The 15,035-nt window shown below is 41.5% G+C and overlaps 1 long non-coding RNA gene across 15 annotated transcripts in view; it reads right to left on the reverse strand.

The window, feature by feature from the left end:
• Window positions 1-3,550: 3,550 nt before the first annotated feature.
• Window positions 3,551-15,035, reverse strand: part of LOC111931644 (uncharacterized) — a 72,933-nt gene continuing 61,448 nt past the window's right edge. For 6 of the 15 annotated variants that reach the window (XR_015289922.1, XR_015289933.1, XR_015289924.1 and 3 more), the window contains 2 exons: window positions 5,398-5,543; window positions 3,551-5,022 (listed from right to left, as the gene is read on the reverse strand). This is a non-coding gene — a long non-coding RNA (uncharacterized LOC111931644). Of the gene's footprint in view, window positions 5,023-5,397; window positions 5,544-8,733; window positions 8,802-15,035 lie in introns of all 15 variants that reach the window. The other 9 variants (XR_015289926.1, XR_015289931.1, XR_015289934.1 and 6 more) reach the window with 3 other exon arrangements.

Genomic DNA, 15,035 nt, shown 5'->3' on the forward strand with positions numbered 1-15,035 from the left:
GTCCGTGCCGCAGACACCACAGTCCAGGAGCAGCATGCGGGGCAGTGAGTATCTTTCTCAACACAAACTGCACACTTCTTCCCCCACTTCACTCTCAGAACCAGTCTTAAAGGTGCAGAACCTAATATCCAGCATAAACAGAACAGAAGATTTGGGATACAACCATCACAAAGTCACCCCAGGACAGTTAGAAAGAAAGAACCAACACCAAAGTTTCTTTTGTATATATTTCAGAGCTAACAGCACTGGTTTTAGCTGCAGGAACATGAAGCCTACCTACGTAGGTAGGCAATATAGTGGGTTTTTTCATCTTGCCTCAGGAATATAAATAATGCATTAAAAAAGTCACTTACATATTAATTATGTCCTTTACAGAAGGGATGATGTCTTCCAGGCACAGGAAGCAGAGCAGGATTCCCTACCATGGCCTTACCTCCTCCTTTACACAGAGAAAAGTTCTGTGGAAGGATTTGGGACAGGAGTTCCTCAGGTGTTCAGATTTTTAATATTGCAGACATGGGTCTAACAGGACCCTCAAAAGAGTTTTGGAAGGGTAGAGTTTGTTCAGCCTGGAGAGGAGAAGAATCCAGGGAGACCCTAGAGTCACTTCCAGTGCTGAAAAGAGATCCAAGAGGGCTGGAGAGGGTCTTGGGACAAGGGATAGAGGGACAGGACACAGAGAATGGTTTCCCACTGCCAGAGGGCTGGGATAGATGGGATATTGGGAAGGAATTGTTCCCTGGGAGGGTGGGGAGGCTCTGGAACAGGCCCTGACACAGAGCAGCTGTGGCTGTCCCTGGATCCCTGGAAGTGTCCAAGGCCAGGCTGGACTTGGGGGCTTGGAGCAGCCTGGGATAGTGGAAGGTGTCCCTGCCTTTTGATAGGTGGGCTTTAAGGTACTTCCACCAAACCATTCTGGGATTGCTGATTCAATCTACAAATTAATGGGACTTCAGTGTATGTCCCACAAAATTGCATCTTCAGTATAGTGCTGTGGTCCAGCTTTGGGATTCAGTGCTGTCTTGGGATGATTTTATGATTGTACTCTATTCCCTAATGATCTCCTTTATATCCAGAAATGGGCATCATTTGTAGCTTTGAAGTGGGCCCAGAGTAGGGACAGGAGCCTTGGAGCTCCTGCCCAGAATTTATTCAAAGACTCTGTCCTCGGGTGTGAGGATTGGATGGCACTTTGTTGCTTTCTCTAGATTAGTTTTGTTATCTTAAGCAAGAGGTTTTCCTTTTTTTTCCCTTCTGCTGGCTTGGAGGCTGTACCAGGAATCCTTTTGGCAGCATTTTGGTTTCTTCTTTAACTATTTCGGGTTGGCATTTGGTTGGAGATCTGAATCACCAAGACTGTGGACCAGAAGCCTGCAGGGGGGCTGCTTCAAGCCTGAGACTCTGGGGAAAAGAAGCTGAACTGAGAAAGGACACCAAAATCCACCAACTTCATCTGCTGTGAAAAGGAGACCAAGGCCAGAGGTTCAGCAGGTTCCCACCTGTTTTGCCCAAGCCGCTGCAGGAAATTTTCCCTTCCCTGAAACAAAGCCAGCCACCATTTTTGCCTTCTCAGCCAAGCAGCCAGGTGGGGAACGGAGAGTAAAGTTCCGCAATTTCAATATCTAGCATTTATTCAATTTTTCTCCTTTCTTTTTATTTTTTTCCTGTGCCTTTTGGGCACCATGCTTTGTTCATAAACAGGAGTTTTTTCGCTTTCACGCACTGGTATTAATTTCTCATTGTCAAAAGGGATTACTGAAGCCCTTCTCTTTAGTAAAAACACTCATTCCAGGGTGTTTTTCTTCTCAACCTTGTCTCTAAACCAAGACACTTGCCTTCCCAGCAGAGCTCAGTAAAACATGGCACTTTCATCCCATTTAGGGGTTTTTAATTTGCTGTAATGAGCAGCTGTTTTCACCTTCAGTATGAAAAATACTCAGTTCTGACACTTTTCCTTCAAAGAATGGCTCCATCCTCCTTCCCTTAGGTCCACTGAGGCAGAACTGCAGCTCCTCCCCTGCCCTGAGTGCTGCCTGTGGGAGCAGCTCCACATAAATGGATGGCTCAGTTCTCCCCTCTGGCCTTGGCATTGCTTTCCAGGATGCAGTGTGGAGCTTAGCCCCAGGGAGGAATCGCACTGCATTAGGAGGGAAGGGTTTTGCAGAGAGCTCAGCTTAAGGCAGTACACAGGGGCACAAACTGAAGCATTGGTAACAAAACACTAATAGACAAAAGCTGTTCAATTGATATGACAGGAAATGTTTGTGATTTTCACAGACTCAGAAGTGAAAGATTGGAATTATGTTTTAAAAAAACCCAAGCGAAAATATTCTTACATTTATCTGATAAAAGAGTCCATGGTGGAAAAATCTCTTTCTGTGACAGAGGCTGCAGTGGTGCAGAGCCATAAGAAAAATTCTTCAACCAGCAGCCTTGGAAAACTTTTGAAAACTGATCTGTTTTATTGAAGGGTACATTAATTGCCATCAGAGCTTTCCAAGCCCTTCAGGGACAAAAGAAACCCAAACATACTCGTGTGATCAAGGATCTAAAACTCAATCCAGTGGGCAAGGTTTATGTACTTTGTCCAAAGCATGACTGTAGATAAGCTTCAGTATTCCTCTCCCCAGTTTCCCTTCTACAAATGGAAATAACCTGATTAAGGCTGGACAGGTTAAATGGAACTTAGGTTAAATTTTTCTTTTGAATCCTACATTAATCACCAACTTTCTCCTCGATTATGGTGGAGCGGTAACGTTAAGCAGGTACAAAACAACACATGCTGGACTCTCTGCTTGGGCTCTCTGACACTGACAGGGCTAGAGAAGGGACCCAGAGGCAGCTCCCAAGTACCCTGCTCACTCTCTATGGCCTATTTGAAACCTCACAGCAATGGGGCATCAGAAAGATTAGGAAAAACTTCTGGACTGCATTTACAGCATTTAAAAGGACTGGCAATTTTCTTTCCAGAAATAAAAATACTTAGCTTGTTCAATAAATAAATCCAGCGGTCAAATGATGGACCAAATTCTAAACTCTACAGCCAAAATTTTGTAATGATGCCAGTATTCTCTGTATACGCGCACATTTTCATTTTACAGAGCATAAAATGTTCTGTCTCAGTAAGCATATGAAAGGAGAAGTGTAACCAAACAGCACATCCTTGCCTAAGTTATGTAGTCCCCATTTTTCTGTGAATATCTGGATTTTTATGCATTTGGACTGGGGAATCATTGCGGGTCCTTTCCACCTGAACAACTCTGTTCTGTTTTAACTAAATTCTAGCTCATGTTCTCTCTTTTCATTTCCTGAATGACCACTGCTCTGGATTTTTTAAAATAAATTCCACATTTGAAACAGATTTTGGATGCAGAAATTGATCTCAGTTATCCCAGAAGGAAATTACTAAAGCAATGACAAACATCAAACACATCTGTGAGTGTCCCATATTGATATTCATTCCACAAACAGGTAAAAAAAATTGGTAAATAAACTCAAACCCATAGCAATATTCTTACCAATATCTTCAAACAGGAAAAGGAGACTGATGTTCACTTAATTAATTTATTATGTCTTGTGTATCTTAAACCACAAATGGTGTTTTAGTTTCATTGTGTGCTTGCCTGAACCAAGGATTAATCATCAGTAATAAGATATGGAACTGTCAGTTTAAACGTTGTCAAGACTCCAAGGTAGCAGGTTATTAAAAGTGAAAATAACTGCAACTGGGCAGATTAAAACACCGGCCTCATTCCCAGCGGAACATCCTTCAAAATATCAGCTGCCTTTGGAACTGAAAGATGCCGATGTCTATATACAATTTTGCTACAAATTAATCCAAGAGACAAACCAGTAGCTTTTTAATGGTTTTAAAAAATACATAAAACACTGCCCAGGGATATTTTATGAGGAAATGAAGAGGATATTTTTTATATATGCCAGCTTTATGATTTTGGGGTGTTTGCTCAGTGTAAGTATACAATAAAAAATAGGATGCTTCCTCTTAAGCAGACTCATGAAACCAAAATGTATGAAAATAAACCTCTGAAATTCTAGCACATTTCTGCCTAATAAATACCATTTGTGAAAGATAGTTGTCCAAATACTTTTCATTTTGTAGATACTTTTATGCAACATGTTAAACTAAAATACAGATTGTTTAGACTCAATTTAATAATTTTAACTTGTGTATTAACAAAATAACAGGATGAGAGAAAATGGCCTCAATTTGCACCAGGGAAGTTTTAGATTAAATTTGAGGAACGAAATTTTCTCTAATATTCAACCTGAGCCTCCCCTGGCACAGCTTGAGGCCGTTTCCCCTTGTCCTGTCCCTGTTCCCTGGCAGCAGAGCCCGACCCCCCCTGGCTGTCCCCTCCTGTCAGGGAGTTGTGCAGAGCCAGAAGGTTCCCCTGAGCCTCCTTTGCTCCAGGCTGAGCTGACATGTGTGGGATTGCAGGATTGATGTTTGGGATTGCAGCACAGCTGTGTGGGATTGCAAACACTATAGTTTTAATTTAAGCCATTGCTTCCACAAACTCCCCACTGAAGGTCCTTCTTTTAGCAATTTCTGTTTGGGACATTTGTATGGGAATGTCCATCTGAAAAGCCTTCCTCCACAATTAGGAGAACCAAGGAACAAAACACAGCTTTGCAAAGCAATACTGCACAGCTCTGAGCACAGATCAAACATTTTCCTGATGTGTTACCAAGCTCAGTCCTAGGTGTGGAAAAGACTACTCAGATTTTCTTGGTTGGCAATATTTTCTCACAAACAGAAAATAAACCTGGTGGCTCAGCTTTTCACAGCAGCTAAATCTGGAGACTGTGACACCATCATTGGCTTTCCATGCTGAGATGACTCCACTCCTGTCCCAGACAGTCCCTCACTCTGTCTGCTCTCTCATCCTTTTCAGCTGAAAATGCAGAAGAAAACTGGCAGGTTTTCATGACTGTTGGATGACTTCTTATATTTTTGTTATTGACCTTCTCCGCTGGAATGTATTTTCAATTGCAATAAACCTAGAGTTGACAGTAAATATTAAAATTTATTAAGTAACTAAGTAATGGTAATATATCATCTCTTAAAGTAACTACAAGACAACAAATAGATCACACATTTCTAGTAATCCTTAACATCACCTTACTTTCATTTCAGCCCTCTGTCATAAATTTTGCCTTTGAATTGAATCATGGACTTACAGAATTGTTTGGGTTGGAGGGACCTTAAAGATCATCTTGTTCTACCCTTCTGCCATATGCAGGGACACCTTCCACTATTCCAAGTTGGTCTAAGCCCTGTCCAACATGACCTTGGACACTGCCAGGGATGGGGGCCCACCAGCTTCCCTGGGTAACCTTTTCATGGTATGAAAAATTACAAAGTGATTCAGTTACCCGAGTACATAACCTGAGTGGCTCTTCAAACTTGAAAAAAGTCATAAAAACCTCACAAAAGTCAGTTCACATGTTTGCCCATGGTGGTGCAGTAATTCTGATCTGCCAGTCCAATAGGTATGCAAAGACTTCAGCCAGAGGATGAGCTGAAAGAGAACAAGAATCCGTTCAGTTTGTTTGTAAAAAAGCAAACAGATGCAAGAAGACAAATGAAAATAACATTAACTCCACGATTCAGGTATATTTGCAGAAAAGCCTAGGAATAAGTACTTCTAGATTAATGTTTCCCTCTTTGCTACACTGAAAGCTCTTTGGTATCACTTTCCCAAAGTATCATTTTTTTCCCCAGTGGTCAGTCATATTTCCTAGGATATGCCATTCAAATATCTTCTGCTTAGCTCTCCATTCATCAGATGAGAATCTGGCCCAAAACATCCATCTCCTGGAAACGGAGCTAAACAGGTTCAAACACATCCACTTCCCAAAACACAGAAGATCCTGTATTTTCTCTTTCTTCACTACTCTTTTGAAGTGAGATTTTGCCACTCAAGTATGGAGGAATAAACATATATTTTAGTTGGTCAAACATTACCACTAGAAAAACAAAGGAAACCCAAACATAAACACCTGCCAAAAGTTTCCAGACATGCATAACACAGAAAATGCCCTCCTGTGTGAGAGGCGGTGTTGAATGACAAGTCTTATATCACCAGAGTTTAGTGGGTAGGCTGCTCCTGGTTATAGTTAATCATATATTTAGCAGCATTAGCACATGTACTGTCAGTGATTGCCTGCCAAGGGAAGCAGTATGCAGAATCTAGCTGGGTGTTAGGAGCTGCTAACCAAACAATTTGAGACATCAACTATGGAATCACCCAAAATGTGGCAAAAAGGAATGGGCAAGGCAGGAACCCAGTGCAGACAGCATGAGAGGACATCACTCTTTTTGAAGGGCCATTGTTGGGTAGCTCTGTAGTAGCTGCAGAAATCTCGTACAAGCTGTGTTAAATACATTCCACTTTCAAAGGTAAGCCACAGCCTGGACTCCCACAGAGCTGACTGATAAAACCAAAGTTCCTAACTGCAGGGAACAAATTTTCCTTTCTTTCCTCACAGATCCATGGGCTCCTTCATTGCAACACAGCTGCCTCCCTGAGGAGCTCCACACTTTGTAAAGATTCAGCACACACCTTTTGCAGCAAAGTGGTTCACAATGTGCTGCCAAAACCTTGGAGAGGAAAGATAAAGAGGGGAACGGAGATGTGGTGAGCATGAGCTTGGCTTGAGGCCTTGAGCATTCCTCCTCCCAAGAGACTGACACATGAATGTGAAAACCAATCCTTCTCTCTGCCTTCCTCATTGTACCCTGAAACAACCATGCTTCGCCAGTGCTCTCCCCTGTGGTACAGACCTGCCTAGCTGGGGAAAATAAACTTCTCTCAGGAGATGCACATGGCACGTGAGTGGATTTCCTGCTGCTGGAAGCTCTTTAGAACATTTCAGTGTGTGTCCTGTGTCTACCTTCACCAAAGGTTACAGTCTTACTACAACGAGAAACCAAGGCAGGACCCTTGGTGTACCTGCTGCCTACCTAACAAAGCCTAAATGAAGGCACTGATGGACTTAAAGCACTCAGTGCTCAAGAGAAAATCCCTCACCTTTGAGGCTAAAGTAATTACTAGTAAATTTATTCTATTGTGACCTTCCTCTTCCTTGCTTGAATCTCATCAGATGCAGGATTTGTTCTCAAAGCTCTTTTCTGACCTTATTGATTCTTGATGATTAGAACATGCTTAAGTTTTAAGTTGTTTAATAATTTAAATGTTGGGCTCTTTTAAAGAAAATTTATATTCTGTCACTAAAGGAGGAGCCATAACATTAGCAGACTCTTGCTTATACTCATTTGTGCCAGGAAATGCAGCTTTTGCAACTTTCATTTTGATTAAACTTTTACAGTTTATTTATGAGAAGTTTCAAATGTGTGTGTTAGTTACTAAGACTTGCATTCTGTGTTTCAAAATGTCAATTACACTTTCTAATTAAAAGTCTTAAGTGACAAATTTTAACCCACTGCTCTATAAAGAGGAACCCAATAAATGCTCCTCAACCTGCAGGCCTTGAGAAGCACATCAGCAATGCCTGTGAGCACCGGTGCTGCTGCCTGTTGAAACAGGTCAGCTGCTCATGGTTCTGCTTCATTCCCCCTTCTTATTCTCCTTATTGGAATGTAATCCCTGGCTAGAGGCATGTTGCTTCCCAGTGTATATCTTCTGGATTATGTGTCGGGGCCAGGGATCATCTTGAACTCTTGAGAAGGGTGCAGGACAAAGCTAAACTTCACAGCATCCCAGAATGGTTTGGCTTTGGAGGAACCTTCAAAGTCATCTCATTCCACCCCTGCCATGGGCAGGGACACCTTCCACTGTCCCAGGCTGCTCCAAGCCCCAAAGTCCAACCTGGCCTTGGGCACTTCCAGGGATCCAGGGGCAGCCACAGCTTCTCTGGGCACCATGAGCAAGGCTCTTCCCTCCCTCCCAGGGAACAATTCCTTCCCAATATCCCATCCATCCCTGCCCACTGGCAGTGGAAAGCCATTCCCCTTGTCTCATCAATCCAGGGCCTTTAAGTAGTCTCTCTCCACTTTTCTTGTATGCTCATTTCATCTGCATTCCTTTTTTCAGGCTTCTCCATCAGTCTCCTCCTATTCCCTCCTATTCATCCCTTAAATTCCATACCACCAAACAAGTGCTAGTCTCCTCCTGGAACCAGCATGCTCACAGTGTAACCAAAATCCCAGAGCCCAGCTGGACAATTAAGAAATCAGAAAGTGCTTGTAGCCCTCTGAGCAAAAGAGGATAGTGATAGCATAGGATAAAACACTTGCTGACACTTCTGCTGCCAAATCTTTTCGGACTTGCCAAACCTTTCCTACAAAGAATTCCTAGTGAGTTTTTTTGGGTTTTTTGTTTTGTTTTGGGGTTTGGGTATTTTTTTTGTGGGGGGGGGGGGCAGGGGTTGGTTTTGTTGTTGTTTTGGTTTGGTTTTTTGTTGGTTTTTGCTTTCTTTTGTGGGTTTGTTTTCTTTTTGTTTTGGAATTCCTTTTCCCCTTCCCTTCCCTTCCCTTCCCTTCCCTTCCCTTCCCTTCCCTTCCCTTCCCTTCCCTTCCCTTCCCTTCCCTTCCCTTCCCTTCCCTTCCCTTCCCTTCCCTTCCCTTCCCTTCCCTTCCCTTCCCTTCCCTTCCCTTCCCTTCCCTTCCCTTCCCTTCCCTTCCTTTCCCTTTTTCTTTTTTATTGTTTTCAAGTGGATTGCTATTTTTTGTAGCCATTACAAATCTACCTGTCATATCCAGTTTACTGCATGGTTGGGTTTCTTTGTTGGACAAGTTTCTGAGTTGCCCATGTCAACTGTAAATAACAAGAGTATGCCAAGAACCTCAGAACCAAATCATCTCTGCTGCTAAAATCAAAAGACAGCAGAAAATGCAAACACCAGACACTAGTTCTTTGAGAAGGATATACTAAACTTCAAGAATTGTGTAAATTAAACACAACAGAAAGAGATAAATTATTCAACTTTTAAAAAAAAAAGACATTTAAGAAGAACAGGCCAAAGGGTGTCTGAACACATTTGCTGCTTTACCAAAGTTCATTAGTCCACTATAAATAGTAGGCTTGGATTGAATGGCCTACACCAGGAGCTCCTAAGAAGCACAAAGGGCTTCCTCAAGGCAGCCAAAAATAAGCCATACCTCCTTTTTTAAACTCTTAAAATTAAAATCAGTTTTCAGGTATGTAGTCCAAAGTTTGTATGAAACTTCCAATACTGTTTTATATATTATATATAGAGTGTAATATGTTAGATCCAGTTTATGCTCATATAAACTGTTTATATACTTATGAAGGAACATTTTTCAGAGATGGTGTTTCCATGAAGTGTATTGGATCCCTCTGATTAGGTTTTATACTATGTGAAGAAAACCTCTGATAGTACAGGAATTTTTCTTACAAACCATGGCACTGAAACACTAAGATGTTTCAAATATTGTGAGCATTTTTGGCTTTGATTTATTTGTAATGTTGTCACACCTGATATACAATGCCTATAAATAAGCAGTCTTTCAAAAAAAACTCACTACAAAAAGAAAAATCATTCTAATCTCTTAATCTCCATGAAGTCTTGAAACAGCTAAATTGTGGCCAAAACATGGAAAGAGTAAGCAATTTCCTTTTAAAAAGGTGTAAGGTCTCTCATTTTAAATTAATATCTCCAGCTCCTGCTACCATGGGAGAAGGAGCAAAGGCAAGGGGCCCCTCTGGGCTTCACAGTAACAAATGGTAAGAGACCTTTTCAGATCTGTTCTTATTTGCTACTTCTCCGTAGTGAACAGCATCAATCCCTTTGCTCTTTCATAAAGAAGTGTTTCCATATCCCTAATCTTTCTTGTTATCCCTCCCTGCTTACTGTGCTTTAACCTGGCAGAAAAACCCATGATATGCTCCAAAACTAAGTGGAATAACTTGGAAGTGCCCATTTTACACCCTGAGAGCAGACACCTGCCCAGCATACAGAGGGATGTTCTTGCTTTCTGGTTTCCATCTCACAAATGGGTACTTTTAGAGATAATTCAGTTCAGCATTATCAGATAAAACCCTTTAGCCATGGCTATAAAGAACATAAGAAAAGATTGCTATAATGATGCCTGAATATCAAAAATCTGTGACATCATCCTCAATCCAAGGCAGTTAGCAGGAAAACCTGCACATGGCATCCTTCTCCTGCACCCAAAAATCTGCCTGGCTTTTCAGAGGAAAAGAGGGAGACAAGCAGAAGAGTTTCTGCCTGGCTGCAAGAAACACAGTGATTTTTTAAATCTCAGTGTGGTGTCTTTCTGTACAAAATATTATGAATCAATGTGAGGGACATTTTTTCCTGCTTTCACACCTATTAGATTTTCTTTGCTGCATTGGTGCACACCTGGAAGAACTGCCCTGAACAAGCTGATGCAGGAACATGAACACAGTAATGATTGACATGGATGCATCAACCTGCAAATGCATTAGTATGAGGAAAATACAGAGCATTTTCAGTGACTGTTTGAGGGAATAAACAGCAGAATGACATCATTAGAAACAGTATTTCCCAATGCACAGGTACGAAAGGAATGGTCTTAAAGGCATTGACCACTGCAGCAGAGGAGGGAGAACAACATTAGCATTTTGAATAATGAAGAGTTTTTGAGGACTGTTGCCATAAGGCAGCTTAGCCCATTTGTGAGATAAGGGCAGCCTCTTGCCTTTGAAAAACCTCCTGCTGATAGAACCAAGAGTAGAAATCAAGGGACTTAAAAGCACCCTGAAGTGCTTTACTGAACAGGGACAGGCTTGTGTGTGCCTTAATGCTTCACACAACCCTTGTTGACAGGGACTGAAGAGTGCCAAAGTCCCTTAAATACCCACTTAGATATTTCCAACTAGTCCACAGTGATTATATTCCAGATTAGCTCTCCAGACACAGTTCCTCATGTTTCAGGAGGAAAACTGGGAGCCAAATCCAGTGCCCAGAAGTGGAAGAAGCTGCAGTCATGCTTAGGTCACAACCTGATTTTTCAAAATGCCTTCTTAGTTTTTCCCCCCACCACTCCTCTGCTGCCATTGATTGAAACAAATGGATGGAAGGAGGCAGATGCTGGATCCTTTGGGACCTGGGCAGGTGATCCAAGCACTTTGCTTTCTGACCATTTAAAAAGGCAGCTTCTGTAGCCAACCATAAACAGGGAGGTCAAGAAGTAATGTGGTTGGGTATTTCTTAACTTGAGGTATCTGCTGTATGCTGTTATCCCTCCTACCTTTTGTTTTGACAACATAGAATGGTTCAGACTGGAAGGGATCTTGAAAATCAGCCACACAAACATTTTGGACACCATCATTGTTAATGATGCTTCACAATTAATTACATTTTTTTTTGCTTTAAGCTTTTCATAATATTAAATGCTACCATGACTGTTTTAAAGAAGAGACCTCTATATGAACAGTAGCTTCATTTAGACAGAGATTACCTTCTCTGAATTTGTAAATAGATTAGAAGATAAATATTAATAAGATTAGTCTATATGGGGATTAGAAGGATCTATGAATAATGTTGCCCTGTATAACTGAACACACAGACCTGTCAGGTTATTAAGGGAACCTGATTACATCTGATGTGCAAAACTCCAGAGAGTAAAATAATCAAACTGATTAATAAATGAAGTGGGGCAAAGTTATCTGTTCTAAGCTCCTTGCTCTGTTCCACCAAAGCCTGGCATCCCTAGCACCGACATGCACAGCCACCTCCTCCTCCAATGCAAATATCTCAGTTGTGTTTACCCCTGCTCAGCAAAGATGAACAACATGCAACACTGTGGGATAGGCCAGGCTGACATGGAATACTTCAGTTCAGGGGAGTTATGGCACAGGATCTTTCCCATGTGCTTCAGAAGGGTTATGTAGCAGACTGCAGCAGAGCCAGAACAGGCCAATGCCAATGGCACCCATGCATGCAGACTTTCCCTGAATCCCACCAACTCGGGCATTAAGTGATCCTCAAGGCAGTAAAAAAGACCACTACGTATCTGTAGAAAACTGAGCAGTGTCTTAAGAAGATGTTTATTTCCTTTACAAGGTATTGACTGTTCAAGGAAACAATTAAAGTGTGCATGACTACAGCAGCAAGGAACATCAGAATTTTCCATTATCTTTATAATGAATTTAATTTCCTGACCTTGGTTTGGGTTTTTTATTTAATTTACTGACAGACACAATAGTCAGTGATGCCATCTTCATGTTCCTAAAAGTGAAGGAATTATGGCAGTTTTGCCATACTCTTTACCAGAGGCTGTTTATTAAGCATTTCCCTTTCAGGGACTTTATTTGCTACATGAAAGAAAATGAAAATGTAAACCTTGAGGGAAAAAAACAAAATAGGTAAGAAAAATGTTATGGTTTCAACTGCCATTAGCAATATCCTGGAATCTGAGCACTAGACCCATAGCAATGGGAAGGTCTTTAAGCAACTATTTTTTTAAATTTTAAAAATTTTTATTTATTTATTTATTTATTTATTCCTCTTTCTGAGATCCCTATACAAAGGTACAAAAGAGATCCTGCTTTGAAAGAAGTCTACCCTAAATGACCCCATTGTTTGCCTGTAGAAACCCTGTCTGGCTCGTTCCTGGTGGGTGTTGAATGATGCAGATGAGGCCGAGAAGGCAATGGTGCCTTGCTGTGAATGCAGCTGTGGAATGATGAGAAGAGCACAGGGAGGAATGGCTCAGAGACCTTTTTACAAAGGAGACTTTTCACAGAGGGCCACAGAGTTCTCTGGGTCTTGATGGGGCAAGTGGGCTGCTGCACAGCCAGTCTGTTCCTGCAGAGCTTACTTGGAGTATTTACCAGTAACCTTCTTCTACAGAATTATCCTGGGGACTCTACAGTATTAATATTGGTACTTTTCGCTTGTGCTTTTCATATCAGAAAATTAAATTCATAAAGCACTTCCATTTCATAATTGCTTGGTATCCTAATTTAGCAATCTGCAAACATCTACAAAGGGTACTATAATCTCCAAATATAGCAAAAGGGGTTTGAGTATTTTAATAAAGGCCCACTTTGAGCTAAAACCAGGCAGTTTAGAGCCATTAAACAAAGCGCTACAGCTGTTACAGAAAAATAGAATAGCAGTGACAAACATATGTGGCTTATGTTACTGAGGAGTCCTGTTGTGCACTTATCCTCTAAATTATATGCAGGAGTTATCTCTACTCTTAGGTAACAGTGTTTGGATTTATAGGTGGTACTCTGAGGCCACAGGAAACTTTCTCATTGCTTGCTCCAAAATGTTAAAGCTGACTGGGAGAGGAGGAGTGAGGTAGGACACTGCTCATACCAGTCATGACCCAAACCACAGGGGAGGAGACTGTCATATTTTCTTCTCTTCAATCAAACTAGATAATTTCTTCTCACATTTTGGTAGCCTTATATAAAGTCCTTGAAGAAGTCTAAACCATCACACAGAAATTAAAGCTCTTTGGGATACATACCACATTTTTTCATTTACTCAGGCTTTGTAAGTGTTGCCTTGACTAGACTTCGATCTCCATGGTGTTTTTGAATGTTACAGCAGCACAAACAGAAAATTATAACAGTCACTGCTCAAACATTGACTACAAAAGCAGAGGAATGGTAAAGTGAGACCCTGTGAGATGGGAAAAGCTACAACTCAAACTGAAAGAGCTCAATATTTCTGAGGATCCTGGCAGTTGCTGGATTCACAGAACGAGATGAAAAACCCCAAGCTGAATGAAGAGGGAAAGAGATGCAGCAAGACATCGAAATGAGACAGAAGCAGGAGGGAAAGAATTACACCAATAATGTGGAGCAATGCCAGTGAAACTGAGAGAAGGCGGATCTCCCTTACTGAAATCATCATATACAGGTTCCATCATTCAGCCAACTTTGCTTCTAAGAAAAGAGCTTTCTGTTCTTAATGTTTCTGGAAGAAGCTAAAACACAGATTTCTGGGGATATGACTGCAAAGACTGAGGATAACTCAAAATTTCTTTTAAAACCTGTATGTGTCACCCTGGTCTGGCTGAAGTTTGTAGTAGCAGCTTCACTGGTCTCCCAAGTGCACAAATTTTATCCAGTGATAGAAGAATCCTCACTGAGCCCTGAACTGTAATGTCCTAAAAAGACCCATACCCTTCCTGAAGCAGGAGATCTGGGTCTAGAGGGCACTGTTCTGAGCTGCACTGCCATGTTATGGAGAACATAAAATCAAGGACAAGTGCTGCTGTGGTCACACCCTGCACAAACAGGATATGGCATGTGGTGTTTGCCACTCTGCCCAGAGTCTTACAAAGACCTCCTGATGCAGATTGCTCAGGTTTCCATATCTGACATAATCTATGCTTTTCTGTCCCTCCTCATTCTGCTGAAGTTTTGCTTATTTAAATACATTTATTGTATGCATAAGGCAAAATCCATTCAATCCCTCTCATTTTGAAGAGTGTGGGAAGAAAAAAGAGTCAAGAAATAGAAGAGTGGTCTGCTGGAATCTACTGAAAAGGAGGAATGACAAAGGGAAAGGACAAGCTGGCCGACATTAACATGCTTGTTTTCATGAGTTTACTAAAATATATATATATATATTTTACAGACAATAACACAAATATATAATATAGTAGAAAATTACTTGATAAGGTATGAACTTACCACAAATCACCCACACATGTCTGTGTGCAGGCTCCTCCTAATCACAGCCAATAGCTTTCAGCATCAGGGTCAAAAGTCAAGAACCCAGAAATCTGAGGGGGAACCTTTATATAAATTCCTGCTTTCAAGTGTGAGCTGGGAAATGTTCCGAGGTCCCTGGTCAGTCAGGAGATGCTGTAACCTCTGAGAGTTACCTGACCTATTGCTAGGAGCCAAAACTAGAAAAGATGCTAGCCAGGCTGAGGCAGCCAGGTAGAACAGTGGGTGTCAGGGAGCAATAAGGTGTCATGAAACAAAAACCTCACAAAAACAGTTTAAACCAGGCAAGCCTGAACAATTCCAGGCTGCAGTCAGGGAAGAAAGCAGTTAGTCTGCTTCAGCAGATGA

This window comes from Cyanistes caeruleus, chromosome 8, assembly GCF_971803275.1.
Source record: "Cyanistes caeruleus chromosome 8, bCyaCae1.hap1.1, whole genome shotgun sequence".
NCBI lineage: Eukaryota > Metazoa > Chordata > Aves > Passeriformes > Paridae > Cyanistes > Cyanistes caeruleus.